This window comes from Mus musculus, chromosome 2 (assembly GCF_000001635.26).
Source record: "Mus musculus strain C57BL/6J chromosome 2, GRCm38.p6 C57BL/6J".
NCBI lineage: Eukaryota > Metazoa > Chordata > Mammalia > Rodentia > Muridae > Mus > Mus musculus.
Genome location: NC_000068.7, coordinates 175,726,789 through 175,736,626, shown reverse-complemented (window position 1 = coordinate 175,736,626; position 9,838 = coordinate 175,726,789).

Genomic DNA, 9,838 nt, shown 5'->3' with positions numbered 1-9,838 from the left:
ACACATAGATCTGCCTACTCCTATGAATGTTAAGTTAAATTCTTTTCTGAAGATGATCAAATGTAAAAGCTGAGATATTGAAGGGTATTCTTACCTCATAGTCATCCAGAATCATCCATAAATTATAAAAATGTTGGACATAAATGCATCTGGAAAGTACATCTTGTAGTACAGGTCTTAGCTGTAAATCAAGGGAAAGGTGAGAACTCATAATTTGAACTCCACGAAAGTGGGAGCTTGCAATATCGGCGTGTTAAGAAGAGGATAAAGCCTGAAAATGCACCCAAGTGTCACACCTCTTCCAAAAAGGCAGACCTGTGTTCCTTCCCAAACAGTTCCACAAACTAGGAAGTCTATGGGAGCCATATTAATTTAACCTATGAGTCTATGGGAGCCATATTAATTTAACTACCATCTGTCTCCTTGAAAGTAAAAACACCTGTTTACCTAACATCACTGTACCATATCCTAAAGAGAGCCTATTATGCTTTCAACACACAATGTCACAAAAGAAGCCTTACCAGAAAGAATCAGAGCATTATAAACAATAAACAGAACAAACAAGACCAAAATTCAACAGGGAATCCATCAAAACTAAAAGTTTCTTGTTCAGCAACTTGAGATTATGATGAAATTGCCTTAGCCACAAGGTCTTAGGAACTCCCACTCTTCTAGGTCTGTCACCTGAAGCACACACAGCTTTGTTTTCTCAAAGTCGCTGTCTTCTTTCAGCTTTCCTCAAAGCTTGTGTTTTTATCTCAAATCTATAATGTATAGCACTCTCTCTTATTTTATTGAAAGTAGGTTAGTGGGCTACAGGGATCATTCAGTTGTTATTAAGAGCACTGCTCAAACCCATTTCACTTCCTAGCACTCAAATGGGAGTTCACTCATCTGTAGCTACACTTCTATGAAAATACTTGAGTATAAGCTGGTACCTGGAATTGACTTGGATGGTTACATAAGTGATACATTTGCTCTAAGTCCTGACATCTAGATGTAAGATTAATGATATCAAAGTATACCTCTGTTGCCAAGGACCAAGCCTGGGCTTGGAGACTGGTAGAGAGAGAAGGGGTGTCTGGGAGCATGAAAACAAAGGACTGGTAGTCAAGTCCTGTGTCCAAGCTGTCAGTCTATGCTCTGCAGGAGACAGCTTCCCATCCTCCTTTCGCTGTATTCTGTTTTCTTTCTGATCTGCTTGCTCTGCAGGTCTCCAGACAGCTCTCTGTTTATGTTCTGCTGGAGACTCTTCACCAAGCAGCTATCTCCTGCTATTCTAAAAAATTCACTCAATAGTTCATCTCCTGCATACCATAACCAGAATCTATTATATCTCTCAAACCTGCCATTTACTCCAGTTTTCCTTTTGATTGTCTTAAGAAATAGATCCTGTGTCCACAGGAACTTAATTCTTATGAGACAGGAAGCACACATTTTCTTTTAACCTTACAAAAGGAGATCTTTGCCTGCCTCTGTGAAGCATAAAGGCTAAGATCAAACTGGCTGGGTGGGACCCAGGCCTTAAATTACCATTTCTACCACACATGAGACTAAATTTGCTCTTTCCCAGGCTGATACTGAAATCAGTAAACTGTGAGCCTTTCTAAGCATCATCATCATCAACAACAACAAAAACATTAGCTGGGTGAGATCTTCTGTGATCACCAATTACAAATCTCTTTATCTCCTTCCTTAGTATCTTTCTGAGAAGTTGGCTTTCATTCCTTTAGATCTTGATGTCCCTCATAATTTATATACATTATTATTTATTGAGAAATAATATATTTTTAATCGATGTTTTAGGGGTCTGTTCCACAGTCTTAAGGGCTGTCTTGAAAGTCCCAGCATTTACCATTTGGCTGAGACATGAGCCACACTTTTGCTTTTGGACTTGTGCTGTCTCTGATCTTCATGCACTCATTAATGTTAACAGGGAGAACATTCCTTAAAGGAGATTGTAAAATATGTGCATTATTCTGTAAACAAGCCTTAAGCTCATGGTAGTCATTAGCACTTTCAGACGCCCACATCCACTGGTCCTGTGAGAGGGGCAGAAACCATGCCATTCTGTAGTAACCAAGTTTTTATATGGTTTCCAGGGGCAGAATAGAGCATCAGCAACTAGGCACAATATGATTGGTGGAACAGTGCACCCTTTAAACTGGTCTTTAGGGAATGAGGTGACCAGGAACTTCCCTTGTCTGAAAGGGGGCAATGGTCCATCCTGTGGAATGTGTCCCCACCCACAGGTTGGTTCCTGCCCTGTGGTCTGAGAAATGTTAATTACCCTCTCCCTTATGGAGGGGCAAGTGTTTCATGACCTTCGCAAAGTTCCTGAGGTGACCTTTTCAAGAGACCTTATTGCGAAGCTGTGGATAAAGTAAGACTCTGGCAAGCATCAGCTTACAGGGAAACCCCTGAGTGAACAATGCAGAGCAGAAAATCAATGCAAAAAGCAAGAGGAATTTATTGTTTGAATGTTTTGGGATTATACTACACCTGAAGGAGAGGTGGTGACCTCGTGCAGCCCATTCATTAATTTTTTTATACAGTTTTCAGAGCAGCAGCAAGTAGACACAATGTGACTAGTGGAAGAGTGTACCCTTTAAAGAGTTTGGTCTTTATGGGCTGAGGTAGCAAGGGCTTTTCGTGGCTGCGGCGGCAGGGGGGAGTTCAGAGGAGGAGAGGTGGTGGGGGGATGCGACCTGTCTCTTCACCTTGAGGAGTGTGTCTATGTGCTCTGGGTTTCCCTTATCTGCATGTGGTCAGCAGTAGGTCCCCCCTATGGTCTGCAGAATTTAATTAAATTAGCTTCTCCCTTCTGGAGCACAGGGGTGCCTACATGTTCTATGACCATTGTCTTTTAGGAGGAAATTGTCTTTTCAGGTGTGGTGGAATTTCCCAAAGTTGTTGAGCTCAACTTTTCAGTAGCATGCAATGCATTTCTTCAGTCCAGGCACTCAGAACTCAGAAGAGATCCCTGAGATTTTGGATAGCCATTGTTACATATCAACACACACACACACACACACACACACACACACACACACACACACACAGAAACACACACACACTCACTCACACACTCACAGGAAAAGAAAAACAAATTTAATAACATGATAAAAAGAGCATTGGGGAATTGGGACAGTACTATAACCCTTAAAGTCATTTAAGATGTTTGGATCCAATGCCACACAATCATTTTCAAAAATGAATATAGCCAAACATAATAGCATGTTCTATCAATTCCAGCAGTTTGGAGGCAAATTCACATCCATGAATTTGAGGACACACTGTTCTACATAGTCATGTCCATATTTTTAAAAAATAGTTATGGTTGCACTGTCAAGAACAAAGGAGAAATGACCTAAATGATGTGAAGTTAAAAGTTATTTTATTTCCAGGCCAATCCTGCAGTCTCCTCTGAATTAGGAGAGAATAGCAGTCCCGAGTAAAAACACAGGAAATTTTCTATTTAAACTCAAGGCCAAGGTTCATAGTAGGTGATTACAAAACTAGAATTGCTGTGCAGTCAGTAATTTAGTTAAAAACCTGGCAGCTCTAAAACCATACCACGAACACTGGAAACAATTTACACCATGTAAATCTTAAGATTATTGGGGAAAAACAAGTCAAAATGAAAAGTTGTCCTTTAACATAGAACATGAGTAGAGAAAATACCGTATTAAACAATATAGAAATTACTGTATTTTTTTCTTTAGGATTAATTTGGAACAGGAAAAAGAATAGTCTTTAACTGGCCCTTAAAATATAGTTTAGATTGTTTATCATCCTTTTTTTTTTGAGACTGGTTCTCATTTATAATGCAGCTGACCTTTACTCACTAAATAAACTACTATTTACAACACTTATTGGATCTGTAATAAAGAGTAGTATTTATTTCATCCTGTGTTTTGGGCCACCATTACTTAAATGAGAGTCTTCAGTACAAGATGGACCTGATTCATGATTTGGTATTGGTTGGGTTAGAAGTAAAGGAGAATGTTCATAAAGGGGTTGCTTCTCCAGGGAAGTCTATAATTGTCAATCTTGGGATCATGCCTAACTTCAAAGACACAGGACAGAGATAAAGTTTGAACAGTATTCCATCCTGGTTCCTATAGTTGGAAGGGGAGGATTTTCTGGGTTCTGACCTTCCACACAACATGTGTATATATTTACTTTTCTATTGTTATTATAAAACACACCATGGACAAATTATAATTGAAGGCATAAAATCGGGTTTACAGTTCCAAAGTGTTAGAGTCAATTATAGCAGCAAAAACACATAGCATCAGGCAGAGATGAGAATTCATATTTTGATCCACAGGCAAGAGGTAGCTAGCAATATGGTCATGGTCAGAAGATGCTAAAACCTGAAAATGTACCCATGTGACAGACCTCTTACAAAAGGGCCACATGTATGCTCTCTGTCCCAAAGAACTCCACAAACTAAACGTAAGTTTTCAAACATATGAGTCTATGGGAACCACTCTCATTTAACTACTACAAGTTTTTTCAGAAGTAAAAACTGTTTTTATCTGACCACACTGTACCATATCCTTAAGAGAGACATTATGTTTCCAACATACAGTGTTATAATAGAAACACAGCTTACCAGAAAAAAGTCAGAAGATAGGAAAGAATGAACAGACCAAACAAGACCAAAATTCAGCAGGGAAAACACCAAAACTTATAGCTTCTTGTTCAGCAATTTGAGATTATGATGAAATTGCCCTGACTCTAAGGTCTTAGGTATTCCCACTCCTCTAGCTGTGTCACCTCCTGCATACATAGCTTCCTTTCTAAAAAACATAAATAAAAAAGATTTATTTATTACTTATATGTAAGTACACTATAGCTGTCTTCAGACACACCCGTAGAGGATGTCAGATGTCATTATAGAAGGTTCTAAGCCACCTTGTGGTTGTTGAGATTTGAACTCAAGACCTTCAAAAGAACAGTCAGTGTTCTTAACCGCTGAACCATCTCACCAGCCCCTACATAGCTTTTGCTGACAGGACCCTAACATAGCTCTCTCTTCTGAGTCTATGACAATGCCTGGCAAATACAAAAGGGGATGCTCACAGTCATCTATTGGATGGAACACAGGCCCCATAATGAAGGATTTAGAGAAAGTACCCAAGGAGCTAAAGGTGTTTGCAAAACTATAGGCAGAACAACAATATGAACTAACCAGTACCCCCTACCCAGAGCTATGCCTCTAGTTGCATATGTAGCAAAGGATGACCTAGTTGGCTATCAATGGGAGAAGAGCCCCCTTGGTATTGTGAAGATCATATGCCCCATTACAGGGGAATGCCAGGGCCAGGAAGCAGGTGTGGGTGGGTTGAGGAACAGGGCGGGGGGGGGGGTATAGGGGACTTTGGGGATGGCATTTGAAATGTAAATGAAAAAATATCTAATAAAAAAAGTGGTTGAGTATACATGGAATAAGGTAATCCAGGCTTTGATCTCAAATGTAGGAAACAAAGGCATGAAGATAGAGTGATAACTTACCACAATAAATAATTAGAGGTGTTAATTTCTACACAATGGAAAATGAATCGAAAAACTGCCTTAAAGAAAAATTTAAAAGTCTATGGTATTATGGGAGAGAATCTATATTTGTGCTAATAGCAAGGAAGAAATTGCCTTGGACCTCTTCCAGAGTGATATAGCTCAGATGTGACAGGGGAAGACCCCCTGAAGATCTTGGCTACCAAAAATTAATGTTTGAGAAAATCCAACAGGCAGGCACCATGATTTGCTGTTTCCTACACATGGGAACAGCCCTGTAACTAGCCTAGACATGTAAAGTCGCTAGCCAAAACTTCAGCTAAAATTAGAACATATATATTATTGGTTATGGAACACTTAATATTCATCGTCATCCATCCTATGACATGAATGAAGATTTATTATTGATTAAATTAACACATAAAAGAATAGTTGTCTTTCACCTGCTCTAACGAGGAGCAAAAATTAATTCTTAACTGATCTGTGCTCCTTTCACATTCCATATGAATATCTTAATAGAACTGAAATCATTACTGTAAGATTCACATTTGCAGAATGTGCCCCGCCAACTAGATTCATTAGTTGGGATGTTGAGTTGACCTCTTTTTCCAGGTACCTGCCTCCTTATACTGTTTCCAGAGACTTGCTTCCAGAACAGTTTCAGAAATTGCTGCTGATTCAAAATGGACTTGATTCATCCAACCTTTCAGACAGATAACTGAACTTCAGTCAAAACCTGAGTGTTCTAAGCATGCAGAGACTGGAAAACAAATGCTTTCTTAATTCTAACCAGGTTTTCTAATTTTCGCACCCCTACTCACCCCTTTAAACTCAGCAGGACGACATTGTGCAGTCTTGTCATGCTGATCCCTGACTTTTGGGTGTGGTTATTTTATAAATTATGGTTTGGTTGTCATTTTAAGGGATGAATTAATATCTTTTTTTCTGTTCTAATTATATGAGATGTGTGTAGCCACATCATGTTTGATACTTACTGGTTTTAATAGTAATATATTTACTCCATGTCTCCATTATGGAGTATTGGCTTATAACTCATTGGGTATGATTAAAAATTTGGAACACTGGTAAGAGAAAGTTACCTTAAAACTGGTAACTCAGGGATGGAGTCATTCTAAACAACAACTAATGACATGAGCCAACCCAGGAAAGCAGGTCTCTAAACATACTTCTAAATGAAAGTAATATATTATGTAATTCTTATCCTAGAACTAAACTAATAAAAATGGATTAAAAAGAATATCTCTTTTATGAGGTATTAAAACTGTACTGTCATGCATTCATATATATGAACTTGAAAACAAACTTTGTAATGGCAAAGTAATGCTCTTGGTATTGATTTTAAAGAGAACAGATGGTTTGCACTGATAAAAACTGGGTTTTGCTTTCCAAAATTATGGTTATGCTATAATATTAAAAAGAAACTTAACAATAGAGATTCACTGCCAATGTCCCATTAGCTACAGTATTCAATTTGATCACAAGCTCAAGAGTGTTAATTCACCCATATTTGTAATTAAGAAAAAAATCAACTCCTATGCTTAGGCTCTTCCCAGGACAGAAGACCATCAACTTCTGGCTACCTGCAGAAGAATCTGGCTGCTTTAAGATTCACATTTGGTAAGATCCTTACCAAAATAGCACCAGGAGAGAGCTAGTCTCCCAGGAGTACTGAAACACCTGTGAGTACAGGTAAAACCATTACTACTGGTCACAGGGACCCTCCTGAAAGCCTCAGGACACAGAAACCTAGAAGCAGCCTGGGACAGGAGCCTTGTGGTATCTGTCAGGAAGCCCTTAAAGAGGAAAAAAAATCCCTTAAAAAATTACAGGAAGCCGGGCATGGTGACACACACGTTTAATCACAACACTTGGGAGGCAGAGGTAGGTGGATTTCTGAGTTTGAGGCCAGCCTGGTCTACAGAGTGATCTCCAGGACAGCCAGGGCTATATAGAGAAACCCTGTCTTGAAAAACCAAAAAAAAAAAAAGAAAAAAGAAAAGAAAAAAGAAAAGAAAATAAAAGAAAAGAAAAGAAAAGAAAAGAAAAGAAAAGAAAAGAAAAATTACAGGAAAACACAACCAAACAGGTAAACAGGTGAAGGAAAGGAACAAAACTGCCCATAATCTAACACGGGAAATAGAAACAATAAATCATAAAGGGAGACAACCCTGGAGATAGAAAACAGGAAAGAGATCAGGAGTCATGGATATAAGCATCACCAACAGAATACAAGAGATACATAAGAGAATCACAGGTGCAGAAGATACCACAGAAAACATTGATTCAACATTCAAGAAAATGCAAAAATGCAAAAAGCTCTTAACACAAAACATCCAGAAGATCTAGGACACAATGAGAAAACCAAATCTAAGGATAAGAGGTATAGCTGGACAGTGGTGACACACACACACGCCTTTAATCCTAGCATTTGGGAGGCAGAGGCAGGTGGATTTCTGAGTTCGAGGCCAGCATGGTCTACAGAGTGAGTTCCAGAACAGCCAGGGCTACACAGAGAAACCCTGTTCCAAACAAAACAAAACAAAACAAACAAACAAACATACAAACAAACAAAAAGATAGTAGGTATAGAAGGGAGTGAAGATTCCCAAATTGAAGAGCCAGTAAATATCTTCAACAAAATTATATAAAAAAACGCCCCTAACCTAAAGAAATAGATGCCCATATACATACAAGAAGCCTACAGAACTCCAAAGAGATTGGACCAAAATAGATATTCCTCCTGTCACATAGTAATCAAAACACCAAATGCACTAAACCAAGAAGTAGTAATAAAAGCAGTCAGGGAGAAAATGTCAAGTAACTTATGAAGGCAGACTTATCAGAAATACACTAGACTTCTCACCAGAGACTATGAAAGCTAGAAGATCCTAGAAATCTCATACAGATGCTCAGAGAACACAAATGCCAGCCCAGTCTACAGTCCGCAGCAAAACTCTCAATTACAATAGATGGAGAAACCATGATATTCTGTGACAAAACCAAATTTACACATCAACTTTCCACAAATCCAGGTCTACAAAGGAAAATAGATGGAAAATGCCAACACACGGAGGGAAAGTGCACTCTAGAAAAAGCAAGAAAGTGTTCTTTTGCCAGGCTTGGCAGTGCATGCCTATAATCCCAGCACTTGAGGGGCAGAGGCAGGGGGATTTCTGAGTTCGAGGCCAGCCTGGTCTACAAAGTGAGTTCCAGGACAGTCAGGGCTATACAGAGAAACCCTAGTATGGAATGAAAAAAAAATGCTTTAAAGAAAATTTGAACACATTTATGGCAGAGCAAACACTTAGATTCTTTTGAATGTGATCCATACAGAATTCTGGGATTGTTCATGCACATATGACAATTTTAGACCTGGGAATTAGGATTATACAATAAGGACACAGGAATTTAATGAAAGTACATGGGTGAGAAAAAATTTAAAGGTTTTGAACTTAAATTATAGGTCAAATGTTAACAGGGGATAATTGAAAAACCTTATCTCAGACAGATGATAGAAATTTATGTTAATTCAAGTTATATAATCATAAAGGGGACATATTTAGTGACAGATACATTAATCTCTATAGAAAGGAAAATTTAAGTATATAGTTGAATAAATAACTTAAGTCTTGATCACACGGAGGTATGTAAGACCCTGCTTGAATCTGGAACTTTCTTTGAACATGCTGGCCTTAAACTCTGGGATCTGTTTGCCTCAATCTTCTGGGATTGAAGGTATGAACTACTTTTCCTGAGCCTAAGATTTTCATGGTCACTATGCCTCAAACTCTTCATGTCAAGATGCAATCTGAAACCTATGCCTTCTTGCCTCAGGATCTGGGTCACATGTGTAGCCTCCATTTCTGGGTTCTAGTTCATTCCATTTATAGTCTAGTTGACAAACAGGAATAGCCATCATGGGCACATGTAATGAAATAGCAACAGGACAGTAGAAGTACTGTGCAGCTCTCCTTTATTTTTTATAACATTTGAATCCTGTTGCCTAATCCACATCTCACTGTTCTTGTTTTAGTATTAAAATAATCGTTTAGCCATGCATGGTGGCACATTCCTTAATCCCACCAATTTGTAGCTAGAGGCAGATGGATATCTGTGAATCTGAAGCCACTCTGGTCTACACAGTGATTTTCAAGATGTCCAATATGCCCTCACACTTCATGTGGGCAGCCTGTCATCTCTGTCACCATCTGAGTAGTACCCTGGCTTTCCTATTGACACCCAAAGGCCCTATTAATTTAGGGAGCCTCTATTTACTTACAAAGTAATGCAAAGTT